This window comes from Triturus cristatus, chromosome 10, assembly GCF_964204655.1.
Source record: "Triturus cristatus chromosome 10, aTriCri1.1, whole genome shotgun sequence".
Taxonomy (NCBI): domain Eukaryota; kingdom Metazoa; phylum Chordata; class Amphibia; order Caudata; family Salamandridae; genus Triturus; species Triturus cristatus.
This window is the reverse complement of record NC_140593.1, coordinates 176,756,659-176,774,022: the sequence shown is the minus strand read 5'-3', so window position 1 is coordinate 176,774,022 and position 17,364 is coordinate 176,756,659.

Genomic DNA, 17,364 nt, shown 5'->3' with positions numbered 1-17,364 from the left:
TTTCTAAAGGATAGTTCCAGATTTTGGGCTATTGTAAATAAATGGTATTCCCTTTTTAAATCTATATATGAGGTCCCTACTATCCTGGAATCCCCAGCTTGCTTGGAACACAAATTGAACTCCTGTGTAGTGCTTTTTAATGCAGATGGAGTTGAGCTAGCAATAAAGCAAATGACTAGCAATAAAGCCCCCAGCCTGGACGGTGACCGGGCTGATCTGTATAAACAGAATCCAATTTTCTGGGCTAAAATTTTAACAAAAGTTTTTAATGTCACTAGTCAGCAGAGATTTCTGATGTCCTGGCCATATTCCACTATTCTCCTGGATTTTAAAAAAGGCCAGAGAGGGGACCCAAGCTGCTATAGGCCTATATCTCTAATTGTCTCAGCTGTAAAAGTGCTAGGGAGAGTGATTTTAAGTAAATTAATGGATTGACTGAATGAGAGTGGTGTTTTAACAAATCTTCAATATGGTTTCAGAAAAGGACGAAGAACACTGGATCAGTGTTTAAATTTACACTTATTAGCAGGGAAATATACAGTGGCTAAGGTCGGGACATTGCAGCTGGCCTTTATGGAAATCCTCGGCTTTCGTTCTGGTTCACAGATTGAAGCTATGGTCCATATTTATTGACATGGGAGTAGATCAATGTTTATTTCACTTCTTGCCCATAGGGATCTCTCTGCAAGTGTGAGAGTTAGTCAAGATAGCAAATGCACAAAGCACTTTAGGATTGGTAGAGGCGTCCGTCAGGGCTGCATTTTAGCTCCCTTGCTTTTCACCCTATACATAAATAACCTAGGCAACTTTCTAAGTTCTGCTAGTTTAGATATTCCACGTGTAGGGGATAAGGCAATTCCAGCCCTCTTATACGCAGATGACGCCATATTATTGGCTCGTACAGCTGTAAGGCTCCAGAGGCTTTTGGATTCTTTTAGGGCCTTTATACAATCCTTGAGTCTAATTTTTAACATAGCTTAATCACACACAATGAACATGAGACCAGAAAAGCTCAAAACCTTCTACTGTGAAGACTTAGAGCTGTCTAGGGTGACCTCCTTCACTTACTACGGGGGACTGTTCGATGAGAGGGGTTCCTGGGTCCCCCAACAGAAATGATGGACGGAGTGTTGAACATTGCAGGAAACGCAGCAGCTGTCCACGGCTTCGCACAGCGACTTGGGGTCAAGCCAATCGCAGCTATGCTCAATATGTACAGGTCTAAATGAGTAGCCATTGAAAGGTATGGGTCTGCAATCTAGGGATATAAGCCTGTGGGGGGCTTCAGATAGTTAAAAACAAGTTTTTAAGCTCCCTCTTGTCTGTTCCTCAATCTACCCCCACCTATGTCATACATCAAGAGTTAGGCATTGGCTATGTTTCTGATTTGATAAGGCAGGACCCGGTGGTATGTTGGCTAATGACCTGGACTAACCCAGAACTGAACCAAGAGATTGCCAGGGATTGTGTCTCCATGGAGAGAGCAAGTAGTATTCCTTGGTTACAATATGTTGAATCAATTATATATAAACTAGGGCGCCCAGAACTCTTTGACTTCCTTGAAAAAATAAGAGAAGAGGACCTGGTGTGGGCAAAGACACATTTTTTCATTCACTGTCTTTAGAGAGAGAGGCAACTGAGCTAATGAAACCTTCCGTAAATGCATACCTTTTGCTAAAAACCTCACCACAGATAGAATCTTATTTGACAACCGTTACCAAGCCTTTCCATCGCCTTCTTTTAACTAGATTTTGTTTTAATCCTATCCGCTGTTTACTAGCTGATTTACAGGGTTGGAGCAGGGTGTGTGACTTAGGCCCTAGAACATGCAACAACTTTTCAACCCAGGATACCATGCACTTTATAATGTTTTGTGATCATTATAGTGAAATTCGTAGCAGGTTTTTAATCCTAATTTTAAGGGGAAAAGGTTTTATACAGGTTAGACCTGCTTTACTTTACTTACAGATGTTGAATGATCCTTGGGAGATTTTTAATATTGCGAGCTATTTAGTCTCTGCTGTGAGGTATAGGAGAAAACTGTATTCTCTGACTTGTGATCCGGCTGTACCTGAACGATCAAATCAATTTAGCCTTAACGTCTGTCTTCAGATTTCAGTTCTGTTTTTAAACTCATATTTTAGTTGTTTGTTACTAGATATGAATTGATGGTAACCTGTGTTTAAAGTATATTAATGAAATTTGGTCTTGAAATACTTAATGTCGCCCAAGTTTATTGATAAATTGTAATTTTAAAATTGTTATTCCGATGTGTTATATGTTGTATGTTATGTACTTTTATGGTTTTTATTTACCAAATAAAGTGGTTTTGACTGACTGACTGATCCCTGGCCCTTCATCTTTCCTCCATTTCTTCTGGAGCCCAATTCCTGGAAGAATGATTGCTGCCAGCCCTAGAAGCTGTTCTCTCAACAGGCAAATCCTGAGATCTGAAAACACCATCTTGTACACCCCAACCACATCTGCGCCATCTGCCTCCTCAGCTTGTCTGTCCTCCCACCAGACCCCTAAAGATTTCTACATCTCCTCTTTCCTAGAGGTGCTCTTCATGGGACATCCAAAGCTCTTGCAGAATTTCTTGAGTTTCTCTACTTTGTAACTACTTAACATTTCAATGTCAAACCCCAATTCTGTAGCCTCACTTGCTGATTTACCATATAGAGACATGGTGCATGGATACTTCAAGGGTAAATCAAAAATTGATCCAGAAAATAAACACAGTATGTGGTTGCATAGTGGTCTGCACTAAACTAGTGATGTGCACCAATCTCTGTGGGTCAAGTACAAATACATGTTCAAATTCTCACTGCTGACCACCAATGTTAGAAATGGGGGTCTCTAGTTGGCAGGGGTAGGTACATTTGTCCAGCTAGGGACCCTTGCTTCTCATCAGGGTAAGGGTAAGCCCTGCTCACCCCAAGGACAGCTTGGCATGACCAGATATATCGCAAAGGCAATGTGTAAAATATCTGTACTCAAAACACTCAGTAATACAGTGATAATACCACAAATGGACACCACACCAGTTTAGAAAAATACATTATCTTAATCAAAACTCAACAAGACCAAAGCGACAAAAATCACACATACATTTATTAAGAATATGACTTTAAAAAGGTTTCAAACAATTTGGCCCATAGAAAACTATGGATGCGTGATTTCTCTCAAAGTACCTATAGTTGCGGTAAAATTCACAAGGCCAAACAGCCACAGAGATGGGAAGCATCGAAAAACAAAGAGATGCGTCCATTCCTGAGACCATAGGGAGGCGATGCAACAGTTCTGCTGGACACAGGAGAAGTAATACGTAGAGTCCTGCCTGTAAGAGGAAGTGATGTGTCGATTCTGAGACAGTTCCGGGCCGCGGGTGATGCATCAGGAAAACTTGCCACACAGGTAAGATGCGTGGAAATCCTAGATGCATTGGTGGTTGATGCGGTGTAGTCGAGCGGTGCTACCTCAGTTTCTTCAGCCGCGATCTTTTGATGTGCTGGGTCGGAAAAACAGCGTCAAGAAAAGCGATGCGTGGATTTTCTTGTGGTTGAGTTGCTTTTCTAGCTCTGAACAGCAGGAACAACCTCCAGATGCCCAACACAGTCACAAACACCTCTTAGCAAGCCAGAACTCCGAGCAAGGACTTGTTCATGTGAGACTTGCTAGAATTCAATTCACTTGTTTAACTTATTACCATGAATTATTAATTTTGTTTGTGATTAATCCTTTCACCTTACAGTTACATAAATAAGACAGAGAAGCTTGCCTATGTGATTTCTAACCATTAATACGGATAGCGGACTAAAAGCGCGGCTCTAACAGGGAAATACTTTACTGCGCATGCGTCAATTACACTTACGTAATATGACATTTAACAAGCTTTGGAGGGAATTTCTTGTGCATGAGCAGAATGCACTAACATGGCGTCTTCAAGACCCACATGCATGGCAGCTGCTTTGCTATTTAGAAAACACTTTATTTACTAAGAGCTAATGCAGGGAAAGTATTAAATAAATAAATGGGAATAGAGTAGATGTAGGTGGTATACAGTGAAATCATTTATTTCTTGAATTAATATTTTCTCTTTTGACCTTTTATTAGTTCATATTTTGGGTCTGCTTGCCGCAACCCGAGTCATTGAAAGAAAGCCTTCTGCGCATGTGTGACCGCTATTTCCCCTGGGTGAATGATCCCATGATTGGACCTCATCCAAAGCCATCGACCGCTAAACCCTGGGAAACTTGGATGTCAGAAGTGCAGTGGCTAAAGACATATGAACATTAGTGATACAAATGTTTGAACTGTGAATAAACTCTGGTGGGAATAAAATAGAATGCATATTTATAAGGGAATGGATTTGGGAACAAAGAAAAGTGCTATGCCATCATGGTGTGATGACCAAACGCCCTTTGCCTGTCCAATCAAAATTCTTATTTTTACAATATTGCAACTTTAGGGGGTGGTACATGAATCTGAAAAAATTGTATAACTAAGGTAGTTTAGCTAGTTGGGTTTGCGTGATCCTGAGAGAATGCTGAGAAGGAGGATGTTGTCAGAGTTATTGATGATGCTGAAGAAAATTTAATAGAAAATTACCGATCTAAAGCAATTGATTAGAAAGAAGATCACGGTAGAATCTCGAGGAGGAAGAGAGTGTCAAAGAGGGGTGCTCGGTGGTCTAGAGCGGTTCACTATCCTGTCCTGATTCCTGTCCTGAAGTCTTTGTCCCTGAACTTTCCCGGGGACCCTTACCAGCCCTCTGGCCAGGGGTTGGTCTTCACACCATCTGTGGTAACTATAAAATTTGTATATATTTTCATCATGTACTGCTGTCTTTATCCTCTCCTTTCTGAGCAATGTCAATCTATTGAAGTTGTGAGAGTATTTGAATTGATTGGTTCTTCCTCTCTAATGATTGATGGTGTCCATGGTGTATATGAATGGTTCACTCACATTTAAACTTTAGATAAAGGTTTTGAAAACTTCCTGAGTCTTGGTTATTATTATAGATTAATTATCTGCAAGATAGGTTAAGTGCATCATCACCATCAACTAGTTCCAACTAATTTGGTTCATTAACCAAATGGAAAGAACTTATTGATCAGTGATATTAATTAGGAAAAAATGATAATTATTGTAGTACTGATCAATCTATGGAATAAACAAACAAAACCCCAGCAGCTAACCAGGTGACTCTGAGTGTATGTGTGTGTGATGGGCCCAGGTGAATATTTGGTATTGGAGTATCTGTTGGTGGTGTGCTGCTGCATCAGGGACACAGCACACAGCAAATTCCTTATTCTTTCCATGGCAGAATCAGCTACTGCAGGCTAACTCCGGAGAATACACAGCAAAGGGGCAGTACTTCTCCTTCAGTTTTCCCAGCTCTTCTCCTTGGCAAAGGTTCCTCTTGAATTCCAGAATTGATCCAAATCTCTGGGGTTTAAGGTCTAATACTTATACAACAAAATGTCTTTGTTCTCTTTGTGCAGAGGTCTCTGAGCCCAGTCCAAACCAGTTCTGTACTCACTGGTTCAGTATGACCACAGGGGGTAGATAAAGCATTGTTCAAGGGAGACAGACCCTATTCAGGTGCAAGGAAATCACCTCCCACAACTCTAAATTCAGCCAAGGTCTATGCAGCTTAGCTCTGAGTCATCCAGGAAAGGCCAGGCACAGCTCAACCCCCCCAGTGGCTGTCTACAGTGAATTCTCATCCCCGGCCCCTGTCAATACGCAAACGGGCAGAGGCACACAGAGTGGTTAAACAAGAAAATGCCTACTTTCTAAAAGTGGCATTTTCAAAAACACATTTTAAAAACCGTATTTACTAAAATATGTTATTAAATTCTGTGTTCAGATAGCCTAAACTTTATTTCTCTCTCTAGTCCCAATAGGAAGTTAGACTTGTAAGATGTTACAAAGCATTTCTGATTCTATCCCATGGGGAAGGATAGCCTTTCAATTGTGAAAAACAAAATTGGCAGGACATGTCACACACACCTATACATGTCCTACCTTTCACATACAATGCACCCTACCCAAGGGGGTACCTTAGGCCTACCATGGGTGTGCCTTACATGTAAGAAAAGGGAAGGTTAGGGCCTGGCAAGTGGGTGCACATGCCAAGTCGATATGGTAGTCAATATCTGCACACAGACACTGCAGTGGCAGGTCTAAGTTACCTTTTCAGAGCTACTCGTGTGGGTGGCACAATAAATGCTGCAGGCCCACTAGTAGCATTTGATATACAGGCCTTGGCACACTTCAGTGCACTTTACTCGGGACTTACCAGAAAATCAAATATGCCAATCAGGGAGAACCAATTGTAACAACAATTTACACAGGGAGCACTTGCACTTTGACACTGATCAGCAGTGGCAAAGTGCCCAAAGCTTCTAAGCCTATATATATTTAATAACAACAAGAGCACCCATAAACGGTCGACCAGGGACCTGGGAATTATGTAATTACAAACAACAATAGTCCCTAGAGAAGGAATGAGAGTAACAATGAATAAGGACCCAATCAGTACTTATTAAAGACTTGTCCAGCCGGACAGTGGTCATAAATTTTACTGATATAATGATACGAAAAAGATAACAAGAAAATTCACAAAGTGGGACACAAGCCTGTGTCCAGTACATACAACAAAACAACAACAAGAGGTTCAGGCAAGAAACATGGTTTGTTGCAGGTAACGCAATTAGGAAATGAACCAACAACCAATTCATGGAACACCCTACTAATACGTTGAATGACAGTTGGGCACTCCCACCACTAAAAGGTCACGCTAAATGTGGTAATTGTGTGGTTTGTGCACTCACTATTGAATGTAAAGCTTTTGTCTTTGGCACTTTCAGAAACGAATTGAAAATGTTTATGAATTGCAACTCTGTCAATGTCGTGTATGCGATCTTTTTGTCCCTGTAATAAGATTTACATTGGCCAGACTACACAAAAGATCCGCCTACGAATTTCTCAACACCGGAGCAGAATTAGATGTAAAATTCTTACAGCCCCCCTGGTTGAACATTTTTTAGAAAAACAACATTCTGAGGACGAAATTCGCTGGACTGTGATTTCTGTCGTTAAGTTACCACCTAGGGGTGGCGATATCACGAAAATGTTGAACAAAGAGGAGCTTAAATGGATCCTGAAAACTGATAGCCTTAACACAGGATTGAATCGACTTGAGGACTGGACAACCACTATCTGATTCCTGTTATAACAGACTGTCGTCTGCATGGTTGTATTGTTCAAGTGGCATTCTACTGTGATTATCTTATGGTGCAAATTATTGCAAATGTAATTTTTAATCCTCAGTTGAATTGTCCTAAGGAGTCCTCCACTGCTAGTTTGTTTTCTCTCTTGTAATATATTGTGAACTTCTATTACATTATTCTTCCTCTGTGACCACTTTTTACGTTTCTCACCTTTTAAATATGGCAACCTCTATTCTTGAAATCAACTTATTGCAACTACCGCACTTTTGCATATATTGCAATGTTATATTTTCCTATTCTTTCTCTCTCAACTGTTCCTGAATTCATTTCATGTATCCACCACTGTATACTTCTTGCTTTAACAGTCCTACTCCTATGGTTCAATGACTGATTTACGTCTCTAAGATGTCCGCCCCCACTCCCTTATGTCCCTTTTCCCTTTTTCACAGCCCGGCTCGCGGGCGTCCTATCAGGGCTTTTTTCCGCCTCCAAATACACCCATGCACGTTGTCCCTGGTTGCTGCCGCATTGCCGGTTAAGAAGCTCCCGCATCGCCGAATTTTGTCAAATCCACTACACATTGGTGAGTTTCCTTTCTGTTTCGCCCTCTAGTCTGTAGATTAACCCTACGCCGCGTGGAGTTAACTTCCCTTCTTTCCCTCACAGACTACTATTACGAACGAATACTCAATCCTGCTGGCAATTTCTGCCACGGACTCTGATTTAGGCTTAATACGCCTTCCTAACAACGGTGAGTCCCGTTTTCACCTCCGATTATTCCTCTCATCTAGACACTCGCTCGGTTGCACTTCAACTCTCGGCCACCTTGTTTTTTACATATAGACTATACCGCTGAACCCACCGCCTCCGCGGTAAGTTTTACACACTATTTTCACTCACTTTTCACCCATCCTTTTCCTTTTCTTTTTCTTTTTCACTACTCACCCTTATTCGGGCTCTCCTTAGCATCTCGCAATGCACAAGAAATCGCTTTCATATTCAGCCATTGATTCACACTGGCATACGCTTGGTTGTAGCACATCACCTGTTGTATTAACAACTGTTCCTCAATCTACTGGCATGTTTGTTTAAGCTCACTTGATGGTTGCCAGACACCACCACTCTATAATGTAAATTATACCATATGGTTATCTTCGATGCTTGTGATTCAATGCCATAACCCAGTTTCCTAGATTATGCTAGTTCTTTCCTCCTTCGCTGATGTCGCAATCAACAATTTGGGTATATTATCACGTATGTGGTTTTTAGTTGTCAGACCATTTTAAATCTTGTCCTTCTTGAGTAACTACTGCCTTAATTGTAAAACCTTTTTCTCCCTTTTTCCTTTTTTCCCGTTCAAGGTTATTCAGGTTACACTTTACAGGCAAAATTATTGTTGTCCTGATGATGATCCTTATATTCTTTTGATAGGATTGAAACGCCGTCGACACTTGTAAACACCTTATATGTTTGAAAATACTAATTGTGATACATAAGGGTGTTCCATTAATTGGTTGTTGGTTAATTTCCTAATTGCGTTACCTGCAACAAACCATGTTTCTTGCCTGAACCTCTTGTTCTTGTTTTGTTGTATGTACTGGACACAGGCTTGTGTCCCACTTTGTGAATTTTCTTGTTATCTTTTTCGTATCATTATATCAGTAAAATTTATGACCACTGTCCGGCTGGACAAGTCTTTAATAAGTACTGATTGGGTCCTTATTCATTGTTACTCTCATTCCTTCTCTAGGGACTATTGTTGTTTGTAATTTCAAAGCTTCTAAGCCAGCATAAGCGAAACCCAGCACAGCATAAAAAATACAGGGGGCCCGATTCACAGAACTAACTTAAGACAAAATCCTAAACTTACTACCATTTTGGTATTCACAGAAGGCACTTACTCATTTTGGTATTCACAGAAGGCACTTACTCATTTCGGTATTCACAGAAGTTAGGAGTCCTAACTTTAGGACTCCTAAATGCCTTCTGTGAATACCGAAAGTCTTAAAATTAGGATTTTTCGCAGTTTAGTAGTAGTATAGTTAGGACTCCTAACTTTAGGACTCCTAAATGCCTTCTGTGAATACCGAAATTCTTAAAATTAGGATTTTTCTCAATTTAGTAGTCCTAAATTTAGGACTCCTAACTTTAGGACTCCTAAATGCCTTCTGTGACTACCGAAAGTCTTAAAATTAGGATTTTTCTCAGTTTAGTAGTAGTATAGTTAGGACTCCTAACTTTAGGACTCCTAAATGCCTTCTGTGAATACCGAAATTCTTAAAATTAGGATTTTTCTCAATTTAGTAGTCCTAAATCTAAACTTAGGACTACTAAATTAAGAAAAATCCTAATTTTAAGACTTTCGGTATTCACAGAAGGCATTTAGGAGTCCTAAAGTTAGGAGTCCTAATTATACTACTACTAAACTGCGAAAAATCCTAATTTTAAGACTTTCGGTATTCACAGAAGGCATTTAGGAGTCCTAAAGTTAGGACTCCTAACTTCTGTGAATACCGAAATGAGTAAGTGCCTTCTGTGAATACCAAAATGAGTAAGTGCCTTCTGTGAATACCAAAATGGTAGTAAGTTTAGGATTTTGTCTTAAGTTAGTTCTGTGAATCGGGCCCAGGAAGTAGAGGCAAAAAGTTAGGGGAAACCAAGCCAAAAATGCAAATTCTAACAGACACCAAATATAATCGAGTGAAGAACCAAGGTATCCAGGGTAATTGATACTCTTTTCAGTTCACCAACTTCCCAAGGTGGTTTAGTATTTCCCCCATGTTACAAATGTATTCTATGCAATGTGTTCCGGTTGCCACTTATGGGCAAGGAGTTTGGGGCACCAGGGATATATCAGTGCTCTAAACAGAGGAAACCCGCTTCAGTTGTAAACTCCTATCTGTTCTTCCTTCCACATCTTACTTCATTTTCCATGGTGAGTTGAGATTAAGCTAAGTTTGGGATCTCGCTCAAATCTATCCCCCTCCCCGTCCTTGCTGTGGCTTTCAACCTGGAAAAATGAAGACGCAATGTTAACAAGAAACATTTAAAAGACTGCCTAGCTTGTGATAAAGGACTTGACATCCCTTGGCTAGCATTTGTAGAAAAATCTTTTTCTGTTATTGGCCTTCATCAAGCATTCACAGATGTCAACACTTGTGCAACATTATGTAGAAATCAAGTTCGAATCTTATTGTTGAACCATGCTCAGGAGAAAAGTATTGTCAGAAATTTCAATTTCTGCTTACCTTTCCCTGAATCATGACAATACCCTCAGTAATTACTTGTGTGGCGGGAGAGGATGATAGGAATGCTCTTCGATATTTTGTTTCCGGGCAGAAGCAATAAAATATTTACTTTGTTTCCCCCTAGGTTTACAACACAACATTGAATCACTTGTGTGCTGTTGTAATAATATTTAAAAAAACAGTCAATGTTGCATTTCACCTATTTTGCATTTTTTATCAAAAATACACAAAAAAATGTAATGCCCTTGATCAAATCCAGAAACTTGACACATAATATTCAGTCATTGCTTTTTTTTTAAACAACTTCATGACGATGACATGTGTTTTTATGTGAGCTTATTTTTAAGGGCTGCTGCATGCTCTAGATTATCAATGCACCATGATTAAATTGTTTTCTTTTCTGTTCCAAACAAGTATTATTGCAACTTTTAAACTGCAGGAGCGTAAGCTCACTTTAACGCACCATATTAGTGTTTTGAAGCACACAGCACTTTAATTAGGCATCTTTCTCTAGATGTTTTTTATAGGTTACACAGAATTTCCATAACTGTGAAAACAAGGGTATTTTTATAAGAGAATTTTTGTTTTTATGTCATTTTATGTGTTTTACTGTTTTTAAGCTGTAATTGTATGGCTACATCACAGCCAAATAAACATGATTTGATTTGATTTGATTTGAAAATTGATGGCTACTCAAATGGAGAAAGACTTTTTGCTTATCACACTGGCGTCAACGGAGGCCCACTAACAATCGTTTACAAACATATGGACGTTCTGTGGAAAGGTTGGCTACAGTGACATCTAACAATGTGTAGGTAAACAGCCAACATGCAGGTTGAGTTAGTAAATCTTAGTAGTGATGATGCAAATAGCCTTGGATGAATACCCAACACCCTTGAAGAAATGCAAGCTGCCAATGTTAGGAATAGGCCACTAAGGTCTGTTGGTGAAACTGAGTAGGGCTTAAGTATGAGCAGTATGCCCATGGATGAGCCTGCTACATCTATGATCTCTAAAAGTCAGAGTGTTAAATGGCAATGAAGGAATAACCAGCAATCTTTACAAAGGCCAGGTATTCAACGTCAAAGGCGAAAATAGCCACATAAACTTTGCCAAAACTTATATTGTGCAAAAGAATAATTACATGCTTTTTTTAACGTATGTAGAAAATTCAAAGGGACATCTTTGTTTGTGAAGAAAAATTGAGTGGATATTTTGTCCATCGTCTGAATAATCTACGAATGAACAGAAATATTTCTGTTTACGATGCAGCACATTTCGAGTTACACTTTTATTTAGATTTTTTTTAATGTACCTTAAAAATGGTGATTAGTCCCTCTGCTACTCTTGATGCATCCGTTCCTGATGGTGGAACACAAGAGGGAATTTCTTCATCATTCTCCTCTTCTAAATCATCACTTGCTGACTCCATTGGTTAGCTCCATTGACCAGCTAAGTAGTGTAGTATTGTAGATGTGGCAGTTATCGTACAGCACGTTGTAGGTTCATACTCAAAGGGCACTCTCACTTTTATGTAGACATAAAAATCTACCTTTAAATAAGCTGAAGGTTCTTTCTACAATGCTCCTTGTTTGTCTTTGGGAAGCAATATATATCCTTTGTCCATGTGTTTTAGGGTGTAAATGTGGAGTAATAATCCAAGGCCTTAAGGAGTATGCACTATAACCTAAAAATTGAGACAACTAATTTAGTGTTTGTAATGTAAAAAACTGATACAAGTAGGTTGTCATCTTATTCAAAATAACCTAATAGACAGATGTCTCCAAACTCTTAACTGGATAACCGCTCATATTGTCCACAGTGTCATGAGTGCTTGCAGGATATTTTGCAACAAGATCCGTAATCAGACTGTTTGCATTTCATACTACTTATATGTTTAAGGAATGTTGGCTTTTGCAGTTATGAAACACATACTCTTTTTCAGAGGGTATGCAAATTAAAATGTGGATACCATGCACACAATCAAGCACTTCAAGAAAATGTGCTACTACATAAATGTGAATGTTGGTACTTTGTAACTCTGTGGGTTTGTTAAGAAAAGAAATGTGGGTATTATTTTTAGACACAATTGCCTCAAGAAAATTGTGGAATCCCACCTTCAACTGAGACAATGCATTGAAAGCTACGAGAAGCTAGCAGATATAAACTATGCTATACCTAAATATATGTAGGTATTGCTATACTACGCTGGGTAGGTGTACTTAATACAGGGTCCAACTCTTAATTAAATTAAAAATAATCGCTTTGGTAAACCTATATGTTGTATACACCTCTTCATCAGTTTCATCAAATCAAGTCACCCTCTGCCTCAAATCCTTTCTCTCCTCCTCCTCCTCCTTTGCTCAGCTCACAGAATTTGCATCCCCTCTAAAGCACAGGATGCAGCTATTATGAAAAATTGCAAGGCATTTGGATCTCTTTTATACTTTGCACTTGGTTACCTTCTGATCAAAAACCATGGTATTTTGGACATGCAAAACACAGTGTTTAAATAATTTTACTAATTGTGAATGTTTTGTAAATCAAGAGAGCACAACAATATTTAGTAATCACTTTTAGCGATTTGGTAATGTCTAGCGCAAAAATGAGAACTCTGGGCCATATGTATGAGCCTATTTTGCATTCGCAAACAGGCTGATTCGCAGAACCGACCCATTTGTGAAGGGGCGTGTTTAGGGTGTCCTTTCCACATACCGAATTGCAGCAGTAAAAGTGAATGTTTTATATCCGTGAATGCGGTTGCAAAACATTCACATTTTACCAACAAATTCAAGTTGGTGGTAACCCATTCACAAATGGGATGGGGTGCTTAAGGGGCCTCTTCCCCTTTGGGAATGGTGGTAAATACCTTTTTAAGGCCAGGCAGTGGTCTTAAAAAATGAAAAGACTTTTCATCTTTTTTTTATAAGTGTATCCCGTTTTCCTTTAAGGAAAACAAGCTGCATTTTAAAAAAAAATGTTTACTTTATTAAAAAGCGATAAAAGACATGGTGGTCTGCTGACCCTAGCAGGCTACCATCCCCGTGATTTTAGTGATTCCTAGGGGCTCGCAAAATGCGACCTACCTCATTAATATTAATGAGGTACATCGATTTGCGACCCCCTAACAATTGCTAAATGTGGCCCTCTGTATTTATTCAGTGTGGTGTGCAATTTTAGGAAATACAAAGTTAGAGAGGCTTCTCACGTCGCAAATTCCATATTTAGTGGTCAAAAACCAGTTTGCTACTAGTTATCCACTCGCAAACAATTCAATCAAGCCACTAAATAGGACATGTAGTAATTATAAATGCAGTGCTGGGCTACTTTCATGCTGATTACATAGCAAATGTAGAAAAGCTCTCAGATGGAACATACAAGTAACCTTGAAGTTCTCAATCAGTCAGTTGTGCTGAAAAATCACTTCCCAAGAAAGCAGATGAATGTTCTTTAACTGGCACGTAAACATGCATGCACGTTTGCAAACCTACAGTTGTCAAACACTTACATTCAAAATGCGCATAGGACAAACATGTTGTTGAATGGAGTCTCAAACTCTTGGGCATGTTCGGTGGTTTTAAGGCTTTTTAACAATCTTAAAAAAAAAGTACATTGAAGAACACATTTGAAAATGAATAAGAAAAAAGTATATGAAGAAATAGCAATTTTAAGTAATTCTTCAACAGTATTGTAAATAATTGTGAAGAATAAAGAATTTGCTGGGCAGCACTTCTCAGTTCTTTAACAAATATAGAGGTTTTCAGTGCTTAATTTGTATAATATTAAGTGCCAGGGCCCGTCTAGGGAGGCCGCTGCAGCCTGATCCACCCGTTGCCCCATCAGCACTGCCAAAGACAGTACCAACACAACTACCGACCATTGTACTCCTGAAAGTGTTACAGTTCAGACTTTTCCAAGCCACCGAAAGCTATAATAATGGCAGGAGCAGCAGGTTTTATTCATTTTGAATATATATTGATTAATTGAAACCTGTTGTTGTGCTAACCTCATAATTAGACAGACAGACCCACCATGTGGTGGACTGCCATTAGAGCCGGTGCAGGCAATTAAGTGCCTCGACACTGGAAACCACTGGCTCAAATTAAGCTCTTTGTTAAATTTACAAACTGGAGGGTTCAGATACGCAACAGGAACAAACACAACCTCAGTTAGAAGAAAACAATAACATCTAGATTCTTGAGAAAGACACATCTTAAGCAACTCTGTGAGGGATGCTGCTTTAGGGACCCTCTCCTACTACACACCCAGCAGACATCTACGCTCCTCCCAACTGGCCCTGGCCACCATCCAAAGGATCCACAAGATCTTGGCTGGAGGAAGATCTTTCTCCTATCTCATGTCAAAGACCTGGAACCTGCATGTACAGCTCACGCAATCACCATCACTGCCTCAATTCCAGAAGTACCTCAACACTTGGCTCTTCAACTGAACCGTGGAACCCCCACCTCTTCAGCACCTTGAGACCCTAAAGGGTAAGTAGTCATGCTCTACAAGAAACCTGATAAATTTGAAGCAGTGAAATTAAACTCACAGATCCAGATTGTCAGATAGAGTGGAATTGCTTTACAGAATTCCACTCTAATTGTGGTTATCCTGTTGAGCCCACATCTGATTTTCCCAGGTATGGAAATATCAGAATTGATAAAACCACGTTCCTCTTTTATTGCAAATGCAGCCATGCTTTCTCCACCCCACGACAACTTTTTTGTTTGGAGGAAGGGGGGGGGGGGGAGGGTCATTCAATAGTTTCCCAACCAACACTACTCATGACTTCCCATTCCAGCCTCCCACCTCTGCCCTGCATGAAAGACACTGCTTCTATTTGCCACCTACTCAAATAAGGTGGTAAATAAGAGTTTTAAACTCCTAGATGTAGGGAATTATTTGTGGACTCCTGGACTGTGATTCTGAGCCTGCAAAATTATTCCCAATTCCAAGGGCTCTACCTTGTTATAGGCAAAGATGCAAAATGGTAACAATAATTACAGCCACTGGGCATCTCCTCATGGAATTCTACTTAACGCATAATCTGATCCATAGAGTGCAATATAAAAAATATGCCACCTACAAAAAATCGGGCAGCAGCTTTCCTTTTTAACTCTATCAGGCATCTTGGCCAGAACCACCAGAGGAGGTAGTACATTCTAGAGGAACCAGCAATGAAGCAGGAAAAAGAGTACAGAATGGCAGGTGGGAGAAAGCAGGCTCTATCTATCTATCTATCTATCTATCTATCTATCTATCTATCTATCTATCTATCTATCTATCTATCTATCTATCTATCTATCTATCTATCTATCTATCTATCTATCTATCTATCTATCTATCTATCTATCTATCTATCTATCTATCTATCTATATATCTATATATCTATCTATCTCTGTCTGTCTGTCTGTCTGTCTGTCTGACTGTCTGTCTGTCTATCTGTTATTCATTCAGCAGTTTTTTAAATCCCCTTTTCCATTGAAAATACTTTGCTAATAACCTTGGCACCATTTGGCAATTCAGCACAGCAGCATTTGGCAGACCATTAATAGAACTGGTTAAGTTTATATGTGCCTATAAGTTTCATGTTCATATATCCAGGGGAAGAGTTAAAAAGGGAGATAAATTAAAGGGGGTTCGATAAGAAATGTGCTCTTTGCTACTGCAAAAAAAATTGCTGAATTAAACTACACAAAACAGGTCATAGAACTAGAACTTATCTCTGTAAAGGGTACTTGAATGGTTTGATGGATATCTGATTGATATTATTTTAGGGATTTGTGTTACAAAATAATACACATCTTGTCCAGATCTACAGGTAATGTTTGAATCCAAAGTAATGAGATAAACACATCCAATTGGTCAGCAACACACTTTCTCTCTTCTTAAAGTGAGGGATCCAAGATTCATCTAGGATCTATAAATCTGGGTGTTTGGTTGGAAGCAAATTAAATATTTGCTGCAGTTCCCATTAGAGGATACCACACATCAAGCATACATTCTCGAATACGTATGTTTGGGGGATTGCGAGCAAGTGAAACACCCCCTGACCCTACCGGGGATGAAAGGAGAGGTTCCAGAGGGCTCAGATATTGTCCCCAAAAATGTAAAATATCTTGTAAGCCAACATGTTGTATTGAATTTGTGAGACCCTCACTCTAGTCAGGCTGGGTAAGGTAGTCACAGAGCTAAGATAACTCCTGCTCGCCCCCTTGGTAGCTTGGCATGAGCAGTCAGGCTTATCGCTGAGGCAATGTGTAAAGTATTTGTACACACACACATACACAATAACAGTGAAAACACTACAAAAGAGAGATCCAATATGTATACCCTTTTCTACCTTTGGAAGTAGTCAAATTTCAAAGGAACGTCTTTGTAGTATATAATACCCTGCCTTTCCCTGACCTCGCACCAGACACACCACAGGGGGGTGGAGACAGCTTTATGTGAGGATAGGCACAACCCTATTCAGGTGTCAGTGACAACTCCTCCCACCATTCTAGCTCAGGAAGGCCCATCAGCTTGGTGCTGGCCCATCAGGATATGCAAGGCACACCTCAGGTCCCTTTGTGTGACTGTCTAGAGTGAATCAACAAGAGCCCAACTGTCAGCCAACCCAGACGTATATTCAACAGACAGGCAGAGACACAGATCAGTTACACAAGAAAATGCATACTTTCTAAAAGTGCCATTTTCAAACTTGCAGTCCAAAAACCAACTTAACCAAAAAATGTATTTTTAAATTTGAGTTCAGAGACCCCAAACTCCAAATCTCTATCTGCTCCCAACGGGAAATTACGCTTAGAAGATATTTCAAGGCAATCCCCAAGTTACTCTATTGGAGAGATAGTCCTGTCAATAGTGAAAA